Source organism: Corvus kubaryi, unplaced genomic scaffold, assembly GCF_017639235.1.
Source record: "Corvus kubaryi isolate FWS band 111438036 unplaced genomic scaffold, C.kubaryi_AGA036_p1.0 133, whole genome shotgun sequence".
Taxonomy (NCBI): domain Eukaryota; kingdom Metazoa; phylum Chordata; class Aves; order Passeriformes; family Corvidae; genus Corvus; species Corvus kubaryi.
In genome coordinates, this window is record NW_024580667.1 from 19,778,772 (window position 1) to 19,802,899 (window position 24,128).

The 24,128-nt window shown below is 36.9% G+C and overlaps 1 long non-coding RNA gene across 1 annotated transcript; it reads left to right on the forward strand.

The window, feature by feature from the left end:
• Nucleotides 1–6,592: 6,592 nt before the first annotated feature.
• On the forward strand, nucleotides 6,593–22,365 carry LOC121669421. Its single transcript, XR_006017759.1, has 3 exons — nucleotides 6,593–6,914; nucleotides 19,653–19,796; nucleotides 20,377–22,365. It is a non-coding gene; the product is annotated as an uncharacterized LOC121669421 (long non-coding RNA).
• Nucleotides 22,366–24,128: the final 1,763 nt, after the last annotated feature.

Sequence of the window (24,128 nt, forward strand, 5' to 3'; positions counted from 1 at the left end):
CCCCCCCCCCCCCCCCTCCCCCCCCCTTTGACCCCCCCCCTTACTCCCCCCCCCCCCCCCCCCCCCCCCCCCCCACACCATAAAAAATATATACCTTTCCAGGACACTGTAGACCTACTGGTCTGATGGTACAATTCATTCCCTGTTAGCACTGCTCAGTGAATACATCAAAATTACTAGGGCCTAGATATTAAGGGGCTTATTCAAACTTCACATATTATTGCAAGTGTGTCCCTTGTGGAAACTGCTGACTCTAATAAATGTATTTTGGCCAAGCAAGAAAAATATTTCACTAAATTAGATTAAATAAAGTTTTGCATTTCAGACAGCATTGTTTTTTGATTGCCACTATATAATGAAGTAGAAACCCAGTGATTTACAAAGTGAAGAGGCAGAGATTCATATAATATACATCCTGGTATCTCAAGTGAAGAAGTCTATCTTTGTATGAAAATAAATTTACTTAAAGTGAGGTTTCTAGTTTTGCCAAGTTATAGTGTGGTGGTTTAGTATTTGTTCATTTGACATATTCAACATAACATTGGAAAAGCTACTTCCAAATCAAGCAGAGTGCCATTGAGATCTCAAAGTAAAATGTAAAAATATTTCTTTTTCCTGGAAATATACTACAGAAATTAATCTGGAAAAATCATTTTACCATAGTAAAACAAACAAAATCAATAGTTCCTGTATTTGACCAGAATAATTTCCATAATCATCTTAAGTTCCTTAAGAAAAATAATAAAAATAAATCAGTGTACATTGATTTTTAACTTTCATTATTAGATTATTGAAATAGTGCAATCTTTTTCATCTATTTTTAAAGCAGTAGAAAGACTTGTCACTATTTAGATTTAAAAGAGAATATATTGCTAGCAAGATTTTTGATTTATGAATTGCATTAAGCACTGACTTTTATTTTTCCCAAATGCAATAAAGATTTTGAAATAAGATGTTTTCCCACTTATAAAATAAGATATACAGAGATAAAGAATAAGAAAACCAGTAGGTCAGATGATAATTTGGCCTGGCTATTTGAAATCATAATTTTCCGTAGATGATCTTGCTGCATAGGGTACAGTCTCTTAAATAAGAATTGTAACTTCCTGTATGACAAAATTAAGATAGTAAAAAAAATACGAGTCGTATTGAGAGAGACTGCATCCCACTGAAAACACTGATCACAACAATATGTAACATTCTCTTGTACTGTCTTCGCATGAAAATTTATTAAAACTCACATTTGAAATTTAAAAAAAAAAAAGAAAATCACTGAAGAAAACATATTTCCTGGCCATCAATAGAGATTAAATGTATGGTATTTTTTGATGCCTAACTCCTGTAAATATCCATAATGCTAAGAGAAGTTTTGCAGATCTGAGAAGTGATGAGGACACAGTGCACCGTCTGCTCATGCTCTGGGTTTCCCTGCTGCCTCCTTGACTCTACTGAAAACACAGGACACTGACAGAGTGAGGCAGCAGCAACACTAAACTGTGGCAGCTGGAGAGCTGAGGCAACATGCACGTTCACCTGCTCTAAGCTCTCATGTAAACAGTAACATTTTGGTTTATTCTGGATTGTGATTGGAGAGACAATATTCTTGTTTGGCCCAACATGACGAGAAATATGTCTGAGCTGTCATGTTCCACACCGCTTCTCGCTTCTTTTGCACCCAAGCATGTTACACCTGAAAGAGCCTTTCAAACCACGCCTTAGTAATATTATTCACTATTTTTCTCTTTGATGGGCCTTTTGGGAAACTTGTCTGAGAAAAACAGCACACGTATGGATATGTCCAGAGTTGTCTGAAAAAGGCAACTTCAACTCAAAAGGTTATTATAATACATCAACAAGAACATTTGCTGAAGACAAAATTAACCTTTAAATTCTCACATATAGATGCATTATTTAAGGAGAAAGGGAAATATGACTATATTTTGAAATCCTTCTGTTTCAGCTTACGTTTTTCATTACTTACAGCTCTGTGTTAAGAATGTATTTGGTAACACTCATCCCAGAAATTAGAGACAGATGAACATACTAGGTGTTTTTAGAATTGTAAAATTTGGAAGAAAAGAAAAAAGAAACAAACATTTATGAAACTTGTCAGTGATAGCATGGGGTTTTTTAGCTTGATATCTGTGTCTAAAAATCAAAGTCCCAGTGGAAAAAGGTAAAAGTCACTTAACTGACAGAATTCCTGAGTGACTGAAAATTGGCGTCTGTTCTTTATAGTTTCATCTTTGAGATTTCTCACTAGAAAACAGCAGTTGAAAAGATTATCTTATAGTAGTACTAAAGAATAGACTGTTCTGTGACATTCAAAGGTCTGAAGCCCCCTGTGGAACTAATGACATTTGTACAGCAAGTCAGGCTGCTTCTGCAAAGGAGGATGGTGGAAGCAGGAAAATGATTGGTTTTTGACAGAATGTTAACCCCAAGTTGCCAGATTTTCTAAAATATAACTGCAAATAAGAGAGCTCTAATAACATTCTAATAAAGGGCCAAGTCTTCGATGAATTTTAAACTCATACACTTCCACTGATTTTGATGTTCACAGCTGATGCTCTGTCCCTGGCACTGTAGAGAGAGGAAATAAATGCCATATTGCTCTGCTCTGATGACAGATCAGTAAGGTACTTTTTCTCAGAAGGTATAATAAGCATTTTATTAAGGACAGTTCCTTTTGCTTGTCATTGCAACACCCTTTTTTTCTTTTCTTTTAAACCCAAAATTTTAGAAAGTTTCTCTGGACTTGTTTGAAGTAAGTATGGTTAACTCAGCCATTAAGCATTGTCATGGCCTCCAAATGAGATCTCTTCCTATATTTAATCCACTGCTATACTGAAAAAATGTTAAGGGAGAATTAAGTCATGGGCTTTTCTCACCCAGGAGACAATTTGACCTTACATGTCCTGAATGCCCTTAGTACAAGGCTGTAACATATGCAGGAAAAATATTGGGAAGATTCTTCATTTCTCTGATTGCATCTGAGGAAAATTGCAACTGGGAATTTAGGAGTCATGGGGAAAGAAGGCAAGTGAACAAGGATAAGTTGCTTTTCTCCTGGAAGAGAGAAGAACTCGGCTCCAGACCTCATGCCTGGTTGTGTTTTACATCCACATCTCTTTGGCTATCTCTCCTTACTGGGAATCTTTCTTCGGTGCATGATAGCGTAACTTCAAGCCAAGGGTTAAGAGTTTATATGTCTCTGATATCCCACAATCCTGATGCTGAAGCCTGTTTCCTGGTGTATGGGAGTCAAATTATTTCAGAACAAGATGGATCTGTTGGGAAAAATTGGCACTGAAATATTTGTAAAAGTCGCTTTGTTCTGCTGCTTTCTACCACCCACTGTCTGATGCAGCAGTCTGTGAGGACCAGCACAATGACCTGCTTTGTAGGCTTCTTGAGGGATTTAAACAGAGTTGGGAGGCTATCTGTCTAAAGTCATATAGCAAGAGAACTCAACTGGAAAGAGAACATTATCTTCTCAACAGGGCAGCTAAAACCCTGTTCAAGCACTCAGTCAATTTCTGCCTCAAGAAACTGGAGACCTAGGCAGTGTTAGAAGTAGATGTTCTTGATTACTGTCTGAATCTTGAACCAAGAGCCCAAATTCCCAGCTGAGACCTGTTTCCCAGGGTTGCATTTAGCCCCATGGGCAGGCAGCATTACCTACCTGCACTTGCTATGTCTGTTACTGTAAAACCTGCTCAGGCTTTCTCGCTCTAAACATAGGCGTGAAGAGAAACTGCGACTTACACCACAAAGGCTTTAGAGAAGTGACAGAATTTCTCACTAGAATTACAAAATATATAAAGAGAGGGATTTACTGTGCATTAGTAATAATATGACCCTTCAGGGTCAGCCTGTGCTCTGAAAACTTTTTAATGAAATACTGCATACCGTTTAGCTAGCAGAGTAACAAGGTATGTTTGGGCAGGGGACCGGCATTTAAAGCAAACTAGTTATTGTATGTCTCCAACTATATACTCATATTACCTACATTAGCTAAAATACAGACTTAGAATAAAAGTTCCCCTGAAGTATAATGTTACATGTGTATTGGGTATACATATTTTCTCTTTGTAGCTGTTTACATGTTCCAAATTTTTGGTGTAGACAAACAGCTTTTTAAATATACTGGCCTAAGTGATATACTATCCTGAAATAATCTATGCCCTCCTCTTCTCTTCTCTCAACTACCATATGTGAAAGCAGTTTTTATCAGCATAAACTTCCTGAACAAACTTTAAATCTTAACTTTTGTAGATGTTACAAAGAAAGTCAGTAATGCCTTTTACTGCTTTGGCTTTAAAGATTCCTTTTTAACTTTGCTCCCTTTGCCTTTGTGATTCCAAATTGGAAGATGGAGTACTCATGTTACTGAGATATTTAAAATTAAAAGTAGTAAAAACTTACTCAAATTTTAAAACAAACCAATCCCAAACCTTCTGCCCTACACTCCTGTTCCTTTTTCAATAACTGAATAAATCTTTCTTTTTGTATGGAAATATCTGGGGGGAAAATGCACCTTCTCCTTTCCTGTTAAACAAATACTCTTCCTGTATTTCTTCTGCTCAATACATGGGCAATTAAATAGAAGTATAAAGGGCAGGAAAAAGCAAAATAATAAATTTTTAAAATCTTGATTCTCCTTTCTTACCAAACAAAAGATAGCAGCTAATATTACACAAGGCAAAGTAAAATATAGCAAAGTGGATCCTCCCTTGATTTGTACTATATCAATATTTTCTTACAGACTTATTTATGGTTTCAGTGTTCTAGCTGAAATGTGAAAAGTTACGGAGACAAACCTTATTACAAATGTCCTGCATTATCATGACTGTAACAAACCAGTTTGCTCCTTTAGTTTTACTGATGGTTACCACATCCCACTAGTCTGCATCACCTGAATCTGCTCTAAAAGCACAAAAAAAGTGCAAATGCCAATGCCCTTTTTTCACTTCAGATTCCATAATAAGCTCTCATAAAGCCAATAATGCTTTCCCACTTCTAATAGTTCAGCATTGATTTCTATTACATATAGAAGTGGTCCTTCAGGTTTTAGACTTTTCTTTTTTCCCCTCAACATTTTCATTACTGGTAAATCACAATTAGACTTTCGGAAATTTAATCCATAAAAATTATAAGTGAATATGCTTTTTAGAAAATTTTCTTATTCTGTGTTGACTTTGTCATTTCAATAAAGTCCTTTGAAACTGAATCCAAATGATCTTTTGTGGCACTTTATAAATGATTCTTAGAAACAGTCCAAAGAAAAAGGCCAGAAAAGCAGAAAATGATGCCACTGGGTTCTTCCAAGCCTCCTACCTCTCTTGGTAAATACTGCATCAAAGTTTACCCTTTAAGACAAACAGTTTCCCTGCTCTTAAGTGTGGTGGTTTTAGTTTGTTTCTAACAGTTTCTCAATTGAGTCTGCCAGCAGGCCCATGGTCTTTCCAGCAGTGATAACAGTGTGCAATACATGACTCTTTTGTACACAGCTTCCCTGCCTCTTTCTGTGTCACAGCTGGCTCTGTATGCCATTACGCAGAAATCCAAGGCTAGGGCTTTAGCCAACTCCAAATTTCAGCTATTATTGCTGCACCATTAAATAGCTTCTGAATTTCAATTCTTCAACAGCTTCAGCATAAAAGACTGCATACTCTATCTCCATCTTTTTAGCTAGTCTTTTTCCCTTTATCTCCTCTAATAAATCACTCAGACAGACTTCCCTCTTCTGAAGTGCAGTATACTCTGCTAATTATTTGTATAAAATAAATATTTTTAAAAAAATATATAACTTAATTATCACTATATTCTGCATAGCTTTAAAGTTAGCACTCATTTGCATTGCAGCAGAACCTGATGGGCCCCACAGGGACCAGGGTATTATTGTGCTTATTGCTGTAGGAACACAGAACAAGGATCAATCTCAGTCCTAAACAGCTATTAGCTGCGTCAGGCAGAAGGATTGTTCTACCTTGTTTAACAGATGAGGTACCAAAGTACAGAGATTAAACAATTTGCTCAAGAAAATCCATGGCAGAACTGAACCCAGGTCTCTTAAATCTGAGCCAGATGTCCAGTTCCGAATATGTCCATTTGTCTTCCTTAGGATGAGTCACATTCTGTAAATATCTGTGTCTTATCTGCTGTCTCAGTGTACCCTGGCTCAGCAGAGATTTCCTGTAGCTATCAATATGAAAATCTTTCATTTCTGCTCTCCTCACACATTAAAACTTTGAAACTTCTGGATATTCAAAACTGTTGAATTTTTAAAAAATTGTAGACTGTCACCAATGCCAGAGCCAGAGTTTCATGTCTGACAGAAGAACTGGCACAAACACAATTCACATTCATTGCTGTAAACAAGATGTAGTGGAGAAGCATAGCAGCAGCCATGACTGTCACATATCACCATTGCTCTACTTGCTTATAATTAATTCCTTGTGAAAGGTACAATTATAATAAAACTATTCCAAATAATCTCCCAACCAGTGTTTCTGCCTGGAAACAACACGTCACAGTCAGGAGAATGGTTTCAGCTAACAACACTCCCCTTGTTCTGTACCAGAGCCAACAAACTGCACTGCAACCAGGCAATCCACAATAATGAGCTTACTGGAAGCATCTGTAATGGGAACCGAACCTCTAATTTCAAGATATTTCAGAAATAGAGCAGGGACAGAAGAACATACAATGGAATATGGGATATTTGTACCAGAGTTACTTGTGAGGTGGTCTGTATCTGTATGTATGTTAACCAGTGGCTCTTATACCATCCTCAGCAGAGAACATTATTGGTCAGGGTGAGTATTCAAGGTTTTGAAGAAAAACCTGGACTATGGGACTACTTTCTGAATTCATGTTACCTGGAAACTAATCTCCTCAAAGATGGGAAGGTAAATAATTGCTTATGCTATTTTGGATATAATCTTATTCTTTGATACCTTAATATAAACAGGAATAACATTATGTTTAAAATTGTCTTCTTTGAGGGTGGTGTACTGAAATAGCTTTGTCAGAAGTAGAAACATCAACAGAGCTACACTGCTACTTTTACATGTGGTAGTATATTTTGCTGTGCTCCGTGCCGTACTGAATCATCTAGACACATCCTAAAGGGCCCCAGGGTGTCAGGGGGTTGAGGCATGAAATATCTGATTAATAAGGTCAGTTGGTCAATTCTTTCCTTCTCAGGCCACAGAACAGGAAGAAGTGATCCTTGCAGACCTGTAGGATTTTAAGTAAAATTTCTGAATTGGAGTGTGGTAAATCAGATTTGAATCCTTCCTACCTGAAACACCCTTAGCTCATTTTGTTCAGAAGGAAGTTTTACTGCAAGTCATTTTGGACTGTGGCATTTAACAGGGAAAGTCCACATGGAAGAATTAAAAAATTCAGTGGGCAGAATAGCAAACTCATACAAGCACAACACTGTGATTTCTTTTCTGAGCCACAGGGAAGAACAGAAAGGGACATCCTTCTGCTGCTATTAATGACAGACTATTCCCCCAGAAAGTTAAGACATCTTAAAAAAAAGTTTTAGACTATGTTCATGGTTCCTTGTGCAAAGCCATGTTAGGAATTTCCATGCATCTCTGAAAAAAACCCACAGTATAAGTAATTGTGCTGGTCAGTGTAATTAACTTAGGTGCAACCCTAGTGACTAGAGGGTCCTGTTTTGAATCTTTGCAGTTACCTCTAACAGCTCAGACAGGAGGATGGTCTGAAAGTTAAAACACTCCATGGGAAGGTGAAAAGTGTGTCAAGCAGAAGCTGGATTTGAATCTCAGCCTCCATTACCCCAGCTTACACTTGCACTGTGATCCACTGGGGAAGGAGCCTGACACTGTGGTGTCTCACACCTCTCCATAGCACCTCCATGAAGGAAATGTTTTAGAAGGCCATTCCCAAGCCCTGAGAGTCTAATGTATTTCTTGACTATTTTTTATGCTTATGTGTTATTATTAAAAGGGGGAAAACCAGACAAAATATACAGCAATGCATTTGCCTAACTTCTCAGTGCAGAAAACTCAAGAACATTTCATAATCATGAAATTAGAAATTTATGCATATGTTAAAAAATTTAAATATTATATAGATTATAAATTTATGTATATATAAAAATATTTATAGATTACAATTTGGATTTATTAACATAAACACTAATACAGAATTCTGTTTCGCTACATAAGACTAGATCGTGCATCATTCATTTGATGGCTAAAAGAAATAAAATTGAATATTATTTGTTGCTCTATCTTCTGCAAAATATTATAGAATTGTGGAAACTTTTTGTACTTTACCTATTTATTTGCTTTACAATTAATACTTTTCTTTCTTTTTTAACTTTTCCCCAATGTCTTTCAACTGCAGTTAGAACTGTAAACAGAGTCATCTCTATTGAGAGAGGTTGTACTTAATGAAAAAGAGCTGGAGAAGTAATAATTTCTATAAGAGCTGTTCAGATAAGGTCCAGAAGGCTCATAAAGGCACTGCATAGCTTATCACTCAAATTTACTTCTCACAATGTATTTGGTAATATTCTTCTTTTGTCTTGCTACATAGAAAACGCAAAAATAAAAAATTCCTAATATTTTATTCTTTGGAGTAATAGTAAATCATGTTGCTGATTCTTTCCTATCTACTGTGCAGAGAACTTCTCCTCTACACAGGATCTTGCCAGAAATACTGGCTCACTTACTGTTAGGGGAAGTAGGCTGTGATTTTCACATCTGCTTGCAACTTCACAGAAAAGGATGATTGAAGGAAAATAAAAATGTCATATATTTTTCAGCTTATAACTGGATTTCACTAGCCTTGTTTACAGTAGTAATGCCACTGAAGTTGAAATATGAGTTCAGTTTTGGTAATGTGGAAGTTAAGGTCCAGCAGATTTCTCTGTTGCGAAAGACTGTGCCTTTCAAATTCCCTGTAGGAAACCGGACTTAAACATGAAGTGCTTAACATTTAAAGCTACAGTGGGTAAATAAGTATGGACTTTAAAAAGCTGTGCATACTTCCATGTAATGTTAAGAGCAACACCTCTTCAGTGAAAAGTGATTGTCCATGAATAAAAGGTAGTAGGAATTTCTCTTGATGCCAATATTCTCTGAAGCCATAAAACCTCTATCAAATGTGGACAAGCAAGCCAAGTTCCTTGCTAAATGTCAAGCAAATGGTCAATTATTCCTAAACATGATCTGAGGAGGCTTTTGAGGAGATGGTGCAATGCAACCATCTGGAACCAACTGCAACCAGCAACGTAAAATGGTACTCAATAGCATACGTAAATACATGTAAATACCAAAACCACCTAGCTCCCAAAGCTATTTATTTTAATATTTATATGGGTTTAAATAGTATTACTGATGTTTTTTCTTTGAATTGTCACCTCTCTGGCAGTTATGTGAGAAGCTGTTAATGTAGAACAGGTTTAAAATATCAGTAAAAAAATCTAACTACATAAAAAAGCACACTTTTTTTATTTCTTTACTTTTTTCTTCCTATAGTCATTCATCATTCATTTGTCTTGTCAACACTTTACCCTTTATGCCACATTTCCTTTCACTCAGTGTCTTACCTTAACCAGTGATATTCTCTATGAATTCATCTGTCTGAGACAAAGAAAATAAAATGCATTGTAGCTGGGTTGCAGCTTCCTGAAATTTCAACAGTGTCCATAATCACTCAAAGACAGGAAAAAAGAGAAGGGCAACAAAAACAAGGGCTTTGTTTTTCACTATATTCCTACACTGATGTTTGTCTTTGATGATAAAAACAATCTCACTTTCCATTGTTACTCAGCCTTTGACTTTTTCTGCCCCTCAACACATTGGTCAGTACCAAAGTTTCTTGCAATCTATTGCACAACTGATACAATATGTTCACCGGGGCCACCAAATCCTCTCGTAAAATTCACTAAATTTTGTGCCAGCAAGTTGAAAGCTTCTGCTAAGCTTCAAGTGGAGGAGTCCATATTTCATTACCAAAACACCCAATTCTTGATATGCCACTTCTTAAATTATCCATTCCTATTATTCATTGTTTTGCATTATTTGTGAATGTCTGAAAGTATAATCAGCTCAGTCTGAAAGTATAATCATGACATAGATCATGAGCTGTCTCTAGATTAGTAAATATTGAAGGACAATCAAAGCAGTTCCATTGAGAAAAACAGCAGGTGACAATGACCTGATGCCCACACCATCTGTGTTTCAGGCATTGCACTTCAGCTGGCTGAAGTGTGGTCCTGTGGACTGAAAACCCATTAAGACCACACTAATTGTACATTTTCTGGTTCAGTTTCACCTGAAAGCAATCAATTTTGCACACTTTAAGCTTTTATATGATTGAACCAAACTCAGCAGACAGATTTGCTGCAAAAACACAATTCTAATCTAAACCAAAACACTAAGAGAGCTGAAGGCAGTTTCACTTCACATTTTTGTGCATTATGTGGCTCCTTATAATAGTTTGTTGATTAATGTTGATTAATGTCCTAGCATTTCTTTAAAAATCCTAGCAAGAAAACTAGTTATTCTCAGAACTTGAGTAATGTTTTCTTTTTCATTTATTAAGATTTTCAATTCTATCTAATTTCTCTCAACATTTATTACAAAGTCCTCAATAGGCAAAAAATAAAATTCCCTAGGAAGTATGTCTCCCTAGTAAAATAGATTTTGAATGGTCTAAAGCTTAAAATGGCTAGCCTGATATAAAATTTAGTTTTATAGTATTATGTAACAAGCATACATTTCTAAGAGTTAGGAAATCATAGTTTTGAAAAATTTTACCTAACAAGAATTTTTAGACTAGGAAATTAAAAAGAAAGCCATTTTCAAAAAATTAACTTGGTCGTGACAAGCAGCATTTATAATTGTTAAACTGGAGCAAGATACAAACTAAAATTCTACTTACTTGTTTTCAAGATTTCTCTTGATTTTTTTTTCCTGTTTTCTAAAGTGTTTTGTTTGTGGTTTTTGGTTGTTTGGTTGGTTTTGTATCTTTGGTGTCCTCAAATAAGTTGAAATTGGCTTTGTATTCTACATGTAGGATCATTTAAGTGGGAAAAAACCCCAAGCAACAAAAAAGCCAAAAGCACCTCACATTAATATGTTTTATTTTAAACTGCAAAGGGTTTTAAAAATGTTCATTTATGCACCCAGAGTGAAGTTTAAAACCCTTATATTTTGCTGATAGACATTTTAGAATTAAATCCAGCAGCTCTAGAGTTGGGTTTAAAAACAAAGAGCACATCTCATATTTGGATGGAAATTTACCTCTGAGATGATTGCACAGAAACATATACAATTATGAGTGACTGGCTTTCTGCAGATCATCTCATAACACCAGTGTCACAGAGCCTTTCCATAAAAAGCAATTCTGCTTTTATGTTATGATTATTAATACTGCTGTGGGTGGTTATGTGAATTGCAGACAGATTTTGCTTGACGCTCTCGGAAACTGTGACTAATATGAAAAATTCACAGGCTTAAAAGAAGTTGATCAATCTTTTAAAGAGTTCTTAATTTGTTCAAACTTTCAATTAAACGTTGCTAAAAGTGGGGTTTTTTTTAAATAATCCTAGAATTTAATGTATTTCCAGGTATGTTTTACACTAGACAATATTTAAAATCAAATCTATATAAATCTTGGAATATATTATCTTATGGTATTATAGCTTTCTCTACATCACTGAACTGTGACAATAGACCAGAGGTAATTTCAAAACTGTCATTTTATCAAGTTAATGCTTTGACTTTTGAATATTCCACCTAATTTTAATAATGTATGCATGTCTAGGATTATCAGGGGAAAAATAGCAAATTAAATATCACATTAATGGATTTTTCCTACTTTTTTTAAGGTTAGAAATAAAATTCTATTGCTTATTAGCACAATTACACAAATATTTGGTGAGGAGTGCTCCTTCTAGGAGTTTACTTCCTGTAAACTGACAGGAGAGCTCTTCCAATTTCATTAATTCTAAGCAAAAAGGAATTTTCCAGTCCTTTTTCAGCTTCTTACCTAAGTTCAGCTTGCCTTAAGTAGTGATTAAGGACAAATAAAATTATGTGGTTTCAAACAGTAGGCAGTAAAGAACCTAGAATTCTAGGTTCTAACTAAATACTAGAGGAAATAGGGGGCAGGAAGAATAAGAACAGCAATACTGTTTTATATATGGTCAGAAGTGAGTGAACATAAATCTGTTTTGAGGTGAAGGGCTGTATAATATCACCATTAATGTGAGCACATGTAAACTGTTTCTTGGCCATATGGGAAACAGAGAGCCTAAGAGCCATACTGGAGAGATGTTGTGCTCTGTACTTTCTATTACTACAGAATATGAAATATGAGTGCCTCACTAGGAGATTGCTAAGTTGAATTAGCATTTTTTACCTACAATCAGAGGGTTTCCACACCTATTCTTCATAAAAAGTGGAGGTCTGCCAATGTTGCAAATCTACAGGATATACCCAGCTACTGTAGAATTCTCATTAAGGGACAAACAAAATCCAGTTAGTATGTATAACTGTACTTAGGTTCATTATCCCACATCTGGCTACTCTGGAATAGACAGTAGTGGATGAAAGACAACAAAAACTTGTCTTAAATTATATGTTAAGACAGCACATTAAAGCCTAAGCACTGCACAAAAATAGAGAGCCAAGACAATACATATTCTGTTTGTTAATTCACTCATCAAGCCTTTGTCTGCAGTTGAAAATTCCTAAAACACAGTGTAGATAACACAGCTGGTAATGTTTAATTAAAATATTTCTTCTGCTTTGGTGAAACTCAATTCTCTATTGAATCATATTCAGAAACATCTCCTTTGCTGAGAAACAATCAGGAAAGGAAGCATTCCCAAGTGTGCACCCCCTTCCCCATACCTAAAAAAATATCAGAGATTATCTCAGTTTTATTGTCAGGAAATACCACCACAGAAGCAAAGACTTCAAAGCAGAATAATCAGGAAGTTATTCCTTTCCTCATGAGTCCCCTTCAGAAGGATGTTCTCAAGCTATTGTAGAATCTTCAATCAGTCCCCAAACACCACTGGGACAAGAATGGAAAATAACCAAGTTTTTCACACTTTAAAAGAATCAGAAAACTTTAGCAACTTAATTTGGGTAACTAACAGAACTGCAACTGAACAGATTCTATGATGTCACATAGATTGCCAAAAGTTTGCCAAACCTGCCATTCACCAATTGCTTACATGCACATAGAGGACTTTTTGCACAAATAGTTGAAGGTGACTCTTTGTGGAAATTTATTGAAAGCAGAAATACCACCTGCATGAATACCACCCTACATACCAGAACCCAAAGAGTGGACGATGGCTTCTGAACATGTTACAGGACAGACTTTGATCATCCAACACTATTTGCACAACACTAGCAACTAGTGCAATCAGAGTTTAACCTCTTCCAAAAATTATCTGAATTGTGCAAGCTGTTCTTTCAGTGCAAAACTTTGTCATCTCTTGCTCACTTAATAGCAAGGAAAAGGCCAGCAGGTCTGCTTTTGCCAAACACCTACAAGTGTTTTCACTTATTACCTCTCACAAACACAAACAGCACAGAAACCATCTCCTCTCTATGGGGCTCCTTAACATTACAGCAAATTACTGCTGCGAAATGATTTAGCAGTAGGGCTTTCCAGAGAGAGCGCCTTTATAGAAAGACAGATGATGCAGCAGAAGCCTAGAAACCTTAAAAACAAATTAGATTTGAAGCCTTTGTAGGATCAAACTCAATGTAATATCAGATCAAAACAACATTTGTGTGATAGGCTTGTGAACATCTAATGAAAAATGAGCTGTAAGTTTAATTTTCTTCCCAACCCCATCTTAAGTATCAAAATTCTTGTTCTTGTTTAAAGCTCATAGCAAGCTAACACTATCTTTAAAAAAAGGCCTTGAATGTGACCTTTAGAAAGACCTTGCAACTAATGCTGTTTCCAGTCTGTAAACAGCAGCCTACAAACCATCTTGACTTGAAAAAGCATAATGATTTAGAAACTATTTAAGAAGCTACAGAAAACTGTCAGAGCAAAGTAACAGATGCAAAGGAGTAGGTGTCAATCACTTAACTTATGCATTATAACCTTCAACCAATACTGCTTGAGCTTCTTAAAATGCAAAGTTATTTTCAAAGAGCAAAACAAGTCCTTGATAAAGATTCCCTTTTGTTCCTATCAGCATTTTCCAGATCAATACAGTCCACAAACTGCAAGTTGGTCCTCTCTCTTCTTCACCAGCTACATGTCGTTTTCTGAATGACATCAATGTCCCTCTAGCAAGTTTCACAGGTGAAATCCTGTCAAACGTGTGGTGAAGATGTTTGAAGCACCCTCAGCATAAGCAAAGATCACCGATAAAATTGTTTCAGAAAACTATCTATGCCCTGGCATAAGCTAGGCTAGTAAAATTACATTATTCACTGTGATGCTTTATCATTGCAGCACAAGACTGTGATTTATTAAAAAATATGCAGACTTCGTGTATGGAGTCTGGCCAAGCTGGAGTTCATTTTCTCTTAGCAGCCATCACAGGGTACTGTGCTTTGCATGAGTAGCTGTAGAGGCATTGATAACACACCAGTGTTTTGGCTACTGATGAGCAGTGCTGGCACAGCACCAGCACTGTTTTTTCGAGATCCTGGGAGGGGACACAGCTAGTACAACTGACCCAAATTAACCAAAAGGATATTCCATACCATATGAATACGTATCAGCTCAGACAGAAAAGCGAAGGGAGGGAGGAGGAATGGGGAGCATTTGTCATTTTACAATGTTTGCCTTCCTGAGCAACCACTACCGTGGCTGAAGCCCTGCTTCCCAGGAAGTGTCTGAACATCACTCACAGATGGAAAGCAGAGATTGTTTTTTGTTTTCCCTTTGCTTATGCACACAAACTTTCTTTTTTTTCTTGCTTTAATAAACTGTCTTGTCTCAACCTGCTAATTTTTTTCCATCTCATTTTTCTCTCCCCTGTCCTACTGGAAAGGGGAGTGATAGAGCAGCTTGGTAAGTACCTGGCATCAAGCCAAGGTCAACCCTACAGTCATTTTTAGCACCCAGGGAGGAACCAAAAAGACTGCAGTGTGTTGACCCTGGGTGGATTCCAGGCACCCACCAGAGCAGCTCTCTCATGCCCCTCTGCAGCTGGACACAGAAGAGGAAATATAATGAAGGGTTGATGAGTTGAGATAAGGACTGGGAAGGATCACTCATCAAATACCGTCATGGGCAAAACAAGCTCAAATTAGAGATATTAAATGAATTTATTACTGACAAGATCAGAAAAGGATAATGAGAAGTAAAATAAGATCTTAAAACCACCTTCCTCCCACCCCTTCCTCCTTCCTAGCACTATCTCCTACCCCAGCAGCGCAAGGAGACTGGGAATGGGGGTTACGGCCGGTTCATCACCCGAGGCTTCTCCCACTGCTCAGGGAGAGGAGTCCTTCCCTTGCTCCACCATGGGATCTGTCCCATGGGAAACATTTCTCCATGAGGTTCTCCAACATGCCACTCTTACGCCTCTCTGAGATCTGCTGTTTAGCTGGTTCTCAATACATGTCACTGCCCACTCATCCAGTCCACACTTCCTGAGTTTGCCTAGGAGGATTTTGTGAGACAGTGTCAAAAGCCTTGCTGAAGTCAAGGTAGACAATATCCACTGCTCTTCCCTCAGCCACCCAGGAAGTTGTTTCATCACAGAAGGCAATCAGGTTGATCAGGTATGATTTACCTTTAGTGAATCCATGCTGACTACACCTGATCATCTTCTTGTCATCCATGTGGATAGAGATGGTCTCCAGAATGAGATGATCCATCACCTTCCCATAAATTTAGAGTTGGAATTACATGCAATATCTGGTCATGCAAGTAATCCATCATTAATGTGATCATTGCTTATCTTCAAGTTAGAATATTAGCCCACACATGTGTCCAGAAGTTGTGTCATTTCCATTTCCTTCTTTAGAAGAAGTATTAGACTGTCATCTTTCTTCTCTCAAACACTTGGAAAGCCTTTCTGTAAAATGTGAAGATTGTAATGAGTTCATTTGTCACAGTGCTTATCAAAATGTGATTTGTGTCTCCTTAAGGCTCTATAGTTAAAACTACCTAGATACTCTACATTAAACTTTGGGAAATATGTATCTTAAATCTTCAAAGCATACAGGAGCATAACAGTTGTCAGGGCTAATTCTAGAAATATGTCGAGATTGTCTGTTAAAAATATGGATTTGCATGCAGGCCTATAACTTAAACATAACATGTAGAACTGTCTTTGTAATCAGGGTGTATCTCATTCAAATAACCAGCTTTCAGCATCTCTAAAAGGTGGTGATTAGAAAGAAAGGAAATTAGTTACTTTTGAGACATAAGTGAAACAAAAAAAGGAAACCTCCTCAGATTTCACTTTCTATTTATTGCTGAAGTACAATACCTCAGTACAAGCACTAATCAAACGCTATTCACAGGTAAAATGTAACCTTTGATTGTTCTACCAGAGGAATGAGAAATACTCTAATTTCTGGGTTGTAGATGCATTATGCAGAGTGTGAGAATAGAGGTCTAATGATAAACTCTTGCAGCTTAACAAAGAAATATTCTAACAGTTCTGGGGTGTCTTAAACTTTCTCCAGGTAGTATGTCATCCCCAAGAAAGCTAAGAGCAAGGTAATTACATCACCTGTCATGCGATCACAGGACTCGGGCTCTATTTATTTAGAATCATCTTTATTAGAAAAATAACAGTTTTCCTTAATTTAGGTAAGAGTTAAAAAACCCAAACAATTGAGGAATTGAAGCAGCTATATAAAGAAAACTTAAGACAAGAAAAGGTAATTTTAGTTTATGAGAAGTTTCTTTCTGTATTAAGTTCTGTACCTTATCTAACCTGTGAGACTGGAACTAGGCTTCCCCACCATAATTTAGAGAATACTGATAACTATTTTTCACACATTATTTAAAGATGGACACCTCTCATGCAGCAGAGAGTAGTGATGAGAACATTTCCTGTTTGCTCCTTCCCTGCCCAGGAATTCCCATTTTTTGTTTTATTCATGTTTGTAAAACTTCCCATCTTTTATAACTGGTAGAAGTGTTTCGCACAGTAACATTTTCATTTTAAGTAACATGCTTCCTATCTTGATAGGAAGACAAACAAGAATTCATTTTCTTAAAGCTCATTTCAAGAAAATATAATTTAAAAATATTTCTTGACATTGTTACAATTTTAGAATCACCTGACTGGGCTCATTTCCTTACTGTTCCTACTACAAAGACAAAAAAAAGCAATACATTGCAAAATTTGGTATTAGGTCCTTAGAAGAACTGATCTTCCTTTACATTTTTTTTTTTTTTGGAAATTCATCACAATAAAATTTTTGAAAACACCAGTTATTCCCAATTGAAATTATTGGCTTTTCTTGACCTCAATATCTGACAATAAGCAAGCATCACATCAAGAAAAGTAAATTATTTCTCTGAGATTATGTAAAATAAAAAGCACTGCAACAGAGAGACCTACATTCAGTTAAAAGAATTTTCTTACAAGTCCTGGTTTTACAGATATAAAACTTGGCTAAAACATAAAATGACATTTCTCATTAAAATAATAGTTTCATTTTAGATAGACTAAGTTGCTTTAATTAATAAACATAATATTTGAAGACATTTAAATGAGGATTTTAATGACATAATTATGAAAGTAACATTCAGTTTTCTGGCTTTAAGAGATGTCACTCATTCTGAATTGCAACTGAGTAATTAGGAGTGGCGACTTATGAAGATATCTGCACAGAATGAAGAAAAAGCAAGAATGGATTGGTTCTGGGCAAGACTTGATCAGATTTTGAGTACATGTTCATCTTATTTATGGATTTATATATACGACTGAGAGAATACCAAGCTTCAGTTTCAAATTCAGGAAGAATAGGGAAAAGTAGTCAGCATATTCACAAAACTTAGACCCTCCTTGTCAGAAAAAGCTGTTTGCTCTCTTTGAACTGTTAACTGAGGGAACGTCAGCACATATTAACTCTCTCAAGCTGAAGTTCAGGACACCAATTACAAAAGGCTTTTAAGAAAATATCTTGGAATTTGCTGGAAGCTCATCCCTATCTTTCTCACTTTTCTTGCATATTGTTCTCTATTCTTCCACACAATCTCTGTATTTTAAGTGGCCAAAAATCCTTTATGGGGGAGGATAGTCACTGTAAGATTAAGGCTTTGAAATCTCTGTGCATAACCTGATATACAAAAACAGCTGCTCAGCATCCTCCTGTATCTGAATTAAAACAACCAATACATCCCTCAAGCTTTAATCACTCACAGTTTTTCATCACTTCACTGAAAAAAAATTATTCTGGTAACATCAACAATTTATTGTTTAAGGACAAAGTACCTACATCCTTGCATTGGAAATTTGAGTAAAAAAATAGCCTTACCAAAAATACACTGTCAGCAGTCCATTCTCCAGAGAAGAATCACAGCTTCTTTATTCCTGACTTTGTTGTCACTATTTAATATTGAGGGAAATTCCCTTAGTTTTCCCACTACAGAAATATAAAGCTAAGTAGTCATGTGTGACTCCTTCGTTACCGCCAAACAACTAAAGAAGCAAAATCAATGCTAGGATTGCAAAAGTTTTTGTACATGCTTTCCTTGAAAACAAACAAGGTTAGCTAGCATAACCAGTTTTCTGCACACTTGAACAATCACAAAAAGTAGACACACACATGCACAAAACCAAGACAGAACAAAACAAACAAACAAACAAAAACCACACAGACCATTCAGCTATTTTTTGTCTCTGTTGTCCCCAGCAATGGCGAGAAATGACACAAGTCCAGGATCAGGTTCAAAGGCCAGAAATGGCTATATTTAATTATATAATTCAGCTTATATAGCTTTGTTTGCAAGGGTGGCATAAAACCATTGGATGCTTGACCATCTACCTCCCAGAGGGATTGCCTGAATGGCAAAACACCCACGTCCAAAATATTTTTACCAGTGAACCAAAACAAGTCCATGCAGGTGTGAGATAGAGTTAGTTTACAGAACCATCTTCCACTGTTTCTCAGCTAAAGCATGACAAAGGAAAATGTCACAAAATGCTTCAGCAGCTGGAAAATTCCTCCGCTCCTGCTCTTTAGCATCTGCAATTTTTCCTGTCTTGCCAGCTTTCTGTACATCAGTATACTGTCCTCTTCTTCTTGTGTCCAGAAGAGAAATTAATGCATAGAAAAAGTAATGTAAAGGGGAGAGATGCAGAAAAAAAAAAAAAAAAAATTACAAGGAAAGAAGTAAGGAAACAATAGAGAAATTTTGTAAAAGAAGACGAAATTAGTGGAAGGTAGATATGTCAGTCAGAAATAAAAGCAGAAACCATGACATTCTAGTAGCTAAGGAGTCCTTGCAGCAGCAGAACTACATTGAGTTATTCTCAGCTTGGATATTCTAAGTCAGGGGGTGCAAACAAACACTAGTTTGTCAGGAATCTTGTAGGATAACATGCTTTAACCTGTTATTGTCTACATCTTAATAAGTCCATGTGTTTATGGAGCTAAAAAGAACACATATGAAGGATTCTGAAGCATTTCCTTCTTTTCTAGGCAAACCAGAATTTGTATTTTCCCCTGAGCAGAGTGCAATACTTTACAAGGCTATTACGGCATTTTTTAGAAGACCCCAATGACCCTGCCACAGTCATTTATTCAAAATCCCTAACTCAAAGCCTGAATCTAGATTTAAAGTGGGTAAGTAATAGAGGATGCAATTATGATCCTACTGTGAAAATGAGAAAAATGTTGCCCATTAGACTAAATCTTTAATCTTTCCATCACTGAAAGTATTTCTTCTCCATAATTCAATTACAGATTTTTAAGTGAAATAATGTTCAGATTCAGCAAGAAGTCAGATATCCTTTCTGCCTCCTGACACTATCTCGTACTTGTTCTTAAATGTTCCCATTTACATGTTTTGTAGCTTGGAAACTGTAACTTGCTCACTATACCATTCATTATTGTTCAAAACTACACACTCAAGTAATCTTTACATGAACAAATTCATAATTAATGAACAAATTATCCAAAGTGAGTATGAAAGTCTCCATAGTGGAAAGGATACCTATGGGCACTTGGACGGAGGTACTGTTTTTCTGGTCAAACGTGAAGTGTTTAAGGGCAGACACACAAAGGGTTTTATTAGAATCCACTTTGACTTCAAATACATATTGCTGCAAACCATAGAAAATAATTTCTTTAAAGAGTTGTTTTCAGCTGCTTTTTAGTACCCGACAATTGTTTAATCCTCTTTTATTATTTCTTTTTCCTACAGATCCATCTGCCTAGTCAGGAAGGTCTCAATTCCTGTATTACTTTAAGCGCTTTCTGCAACTACACCCTTCTGAAACCATCATTCTGATGCCCAAGAACTTAATCAGCTGTTGACAATGTGTCAACCACCACTGCTTTCTGAGCTTTCTCTACATGTTTTTTCCCATGAAGGGCTTTATCAGGACAGAGAAATAGAGGCCAGGTACAGCAGTGGAGGCTCTGAAAAACAGAGACACAGTGTCAAGGGAAGAGGAATATGGACATGGGAACTTAAGGGAGGAGGCACTGGCTTGTACCCGCAGCTATAAAATATCTACTAATGATTGCAGGAGTTTTGTTGTGGTCTTTTGGCTTTTTGTGTTTCTTAAAAAGAAGATCCAGAAGTAGTCAAAATCAGTTCTCAGTGCAATAAAGAAAAAATAAATAGTATATAAAAAAGTAAAAGGCATAAAATTCTCATATAACCTGGAGCTATAGACCAATGAAAGACTAGATATCTGTAAAAGCATGTTAGGAAACATAAAAGTGACCTCAAGTGGAAGCCAAATATATAAAGAAGAAAACCACATCTATAAGACCCATCATATTCCTCACAATAAGGTACTCCAGAGACTGCTGACTTACAGTACTGCACTTTCCAGCAGTCTGAAGCTGCCAACGAGATACTGCAACGTGCTATATTTTCATAATTGTTAAATGCCTGATTTTATTTGTGTGCCTGTCACCATTGCCATTTCAATGTAAGCAGTACAGGTATCTGTGGAAATACTCACAGCTTTTTACCGGCTATGCTTGTAGCTCAATGGCTTGAAAGCTTCGGGCAGCCTAGAGAGGTAGCACGGGCAATCCAGTGTTTCAGTAGCTCTGAAAGCAGCAAATGGTAGCTGCAAAGCTGATACCACCAGTAGAAGCAAAGAGGGAGAAATATAGCCTTCAGTTGCCCAATTCCTGCAATTAGAAGCTTTCAAACAGAGACAGAGGCAGATGTTCACAGAAAGAGTGCAAGCCAAAGAAGGTGGGCCCCCTCTCGGGCCCTTCTTTTATTCGGAGAAGGGGAAAGGGGAGGACTGGGGGCGGACCTGGGGTGACCGGCCAATCAGACACTGCTGAAGAGTTTGAGTTACATTTGGTTTTGCCCGCGCTTAGAACAAAGGAGTTCAGAGCACATGGAAGAGGCAAGTCCTGGCTTCTCTTGGGGAGGGGGAAGGGAAGCTCGGAACAGGCAGCAACAGGTATCCTATTAAAAATATTAAGTTCTGTGACTGAAATTTGTCTGCACTTAAAGGCAAAATTTCTAACAGCTAACCACATGAAATATTTTCAGTTGATACCCTACTTAGATGTATTTCTCCCTTTTTCCTCCCTTCCTTGAGGAAAAACCTTGAAGGCTTTTATTTCACATTATTCACAGTTTCATGAAACATGGTATCACCAAATTGATACAAAATTCATAGTCCTGCATTTCTTAAAAAAAGAAAAAGGTCTAGGAGCACCTTCACTTTGAGCAACTTGGTCTAGGGAAGGCATCTCTGCCTACAGTACATGGATTGGAACTGGAGGATATTTAAGGTCCCTTCGAACCCAAACCATTCTATGATTCTGTGATTTGAAGTTTTCTTAGATTAACAATGAATAGATGTGGTAGGCTAAGAGGCAAAATTTCTCTTTGCAAATGGAATCAGCTTCCCCGTGGCAGAGTAGCTGAATGTACAAGAAATAGTCTAGAAGCTACAGCAAGCAGCTCCTGTACTCCTGAGGCAAATGGTAAATACTACTACTGAGTCCTGCAAATAATACAACAAATAACCTTATTGAAAAGTCAGAGGAGAGAACTCTCAATACATGTTTTCTCTTTATGAAAAATAATTTCATTTTATTCTCCCCAAAAGAAAGAGGGTGTATTTGTTTTTCTTTCTTTCTTAGAAATGCCAGTTCTATCTAGACAAATACTAGTGTCAGGAGAAACAAAAGAAAATAAAATAAAAATAACTACTAGAGAATAGAAAAATATATTCAATCTATTTGAAATGCTTCTTGTTACTGACTGTTTAATGTCAGTATGTATCATGCTGTGCTTATAGTAAGAAGAAATATTATTAACAGAGTTTGAGGAAAAAACAATTCTTAGATGTTTTACAGGTTAAGCCCATGTTTTCAGAGGGAGATGGACTGAGAAAGAAAAATACAGTATTTAAGAAAATTTCAGATGAAGTAAAAACAATTTGTAGTTTCTATTGCAAGTACCACCAAAATGACAGAATTTCAAATGTTTTCTAATTTTTAAATTTTGTTTTAAGAAATATCATCCTTCATATGCTACCCCAGGAGAAAGAAAATGTTATTGAATCAAAAGGTACGTTCAGAATCTTATATAGTGCAAAAGAACTCTTTTGTGTAGAGCTTGATAAGTAACTCACTCTACTCAATTTCCTTCTACTCAAGGTAAATATTTATTTTCAGCTTTACCTAAAACTTGGCTTCTGAGTATTTTAGTTAATTTCTGAACATGCTGCAGCTTCTACTTAGGGGATAGGACTCTCATGAATATGAAAGCTTGTGGTATTCAGGTTTATCTTGTCTTCAGAATTAGAGTGGGAAGGAGTATTCCACCCACATGAGCCTAGCAACAAAACAGCACCTCCTCTGCAGCAGGGGTGTGATTTAATACCAAGGAGCTCTGGGAAGGGCATTTCACCAAGAGTCCTGCTATTGCAGTGTCCAAGTACACTGACAATGATCTGTTTCTGCCATGCTAGGGGTGCAGCTGTCAGAGGCAGCCAGTGCATGCAGTCAGCACAGAAAGGGGCCAGAAGCTCAGCCGAGGGTAGTGACCATAGGCTGGACAACAGCAGTGACATGCCACAGTGCACGGTCCCCAGTAACAACCGTGAAAAAACAGCCCCTGGCCCATCAGAGGCCTCCACCCAGTGTGAGCTCCTAAGGGAAAACACACATCTTGGGCTGTGGGGTTGCCTGGTGCCCCTTGCTGGGTCTAGCATGAGGTAGGGAGACTCCTCTCCCATGAGAAGTGTGTGCTGGTAGAAACTGTTCTGTCAAGGAAGTGAACTTCAGAAGAGAAACAGTGGTCTGTGCAGCATCTAGGAAGTGGAAAAGGAGAATGGATGAGAGAAAAGCAGTGGATATTGTTTATCTTGTGTTCAGCAAGGCTTTCAATACCGTCTGTCATAACATCTTTATAGAAAAGCAGATCAAGTATGAGTAAGGGAAACTAAAGAGCTGTTGAACTCAAAGTGCTGTGATCAGCAGCACAAAGTTCAGCTGGAGGCCAGTAACTGGTGCTGTACTACCAAGATACAAGGTATTGTTTAGTGTCCTCACTGGTGACCTCATGGATGACAGCACTAAGTGAGCCCTCAGCAAGTTTGCAGATGGCACAAAACTAGATCCTATAAGCAAACTTTGTACTACAGTAACAAAAGGGTCAAATTATGACATACCAAACTATTGTTAACTTTTGAGTCTGGTGTTATTTTAACATAGGGACTCTTTTTTTTTTTACCCATGGAATATAAATGTGCACTGCAACACAATTTTACCTATTATGGATGCCTTACATCTTGTTCAGCAAAAGAAGGATCAGTCAAATTATCCCTAGAAAAATATGGTCATTAAGATTTTTTTAACTCTTGCATCTGAAAAGGATGAAATTCAAGAGTAAAAACTTTGAAATAATATTAACTAATACATACTTTCTCACTAGTCTCCACTGCCTAATTGTTTTCCTTATAACAT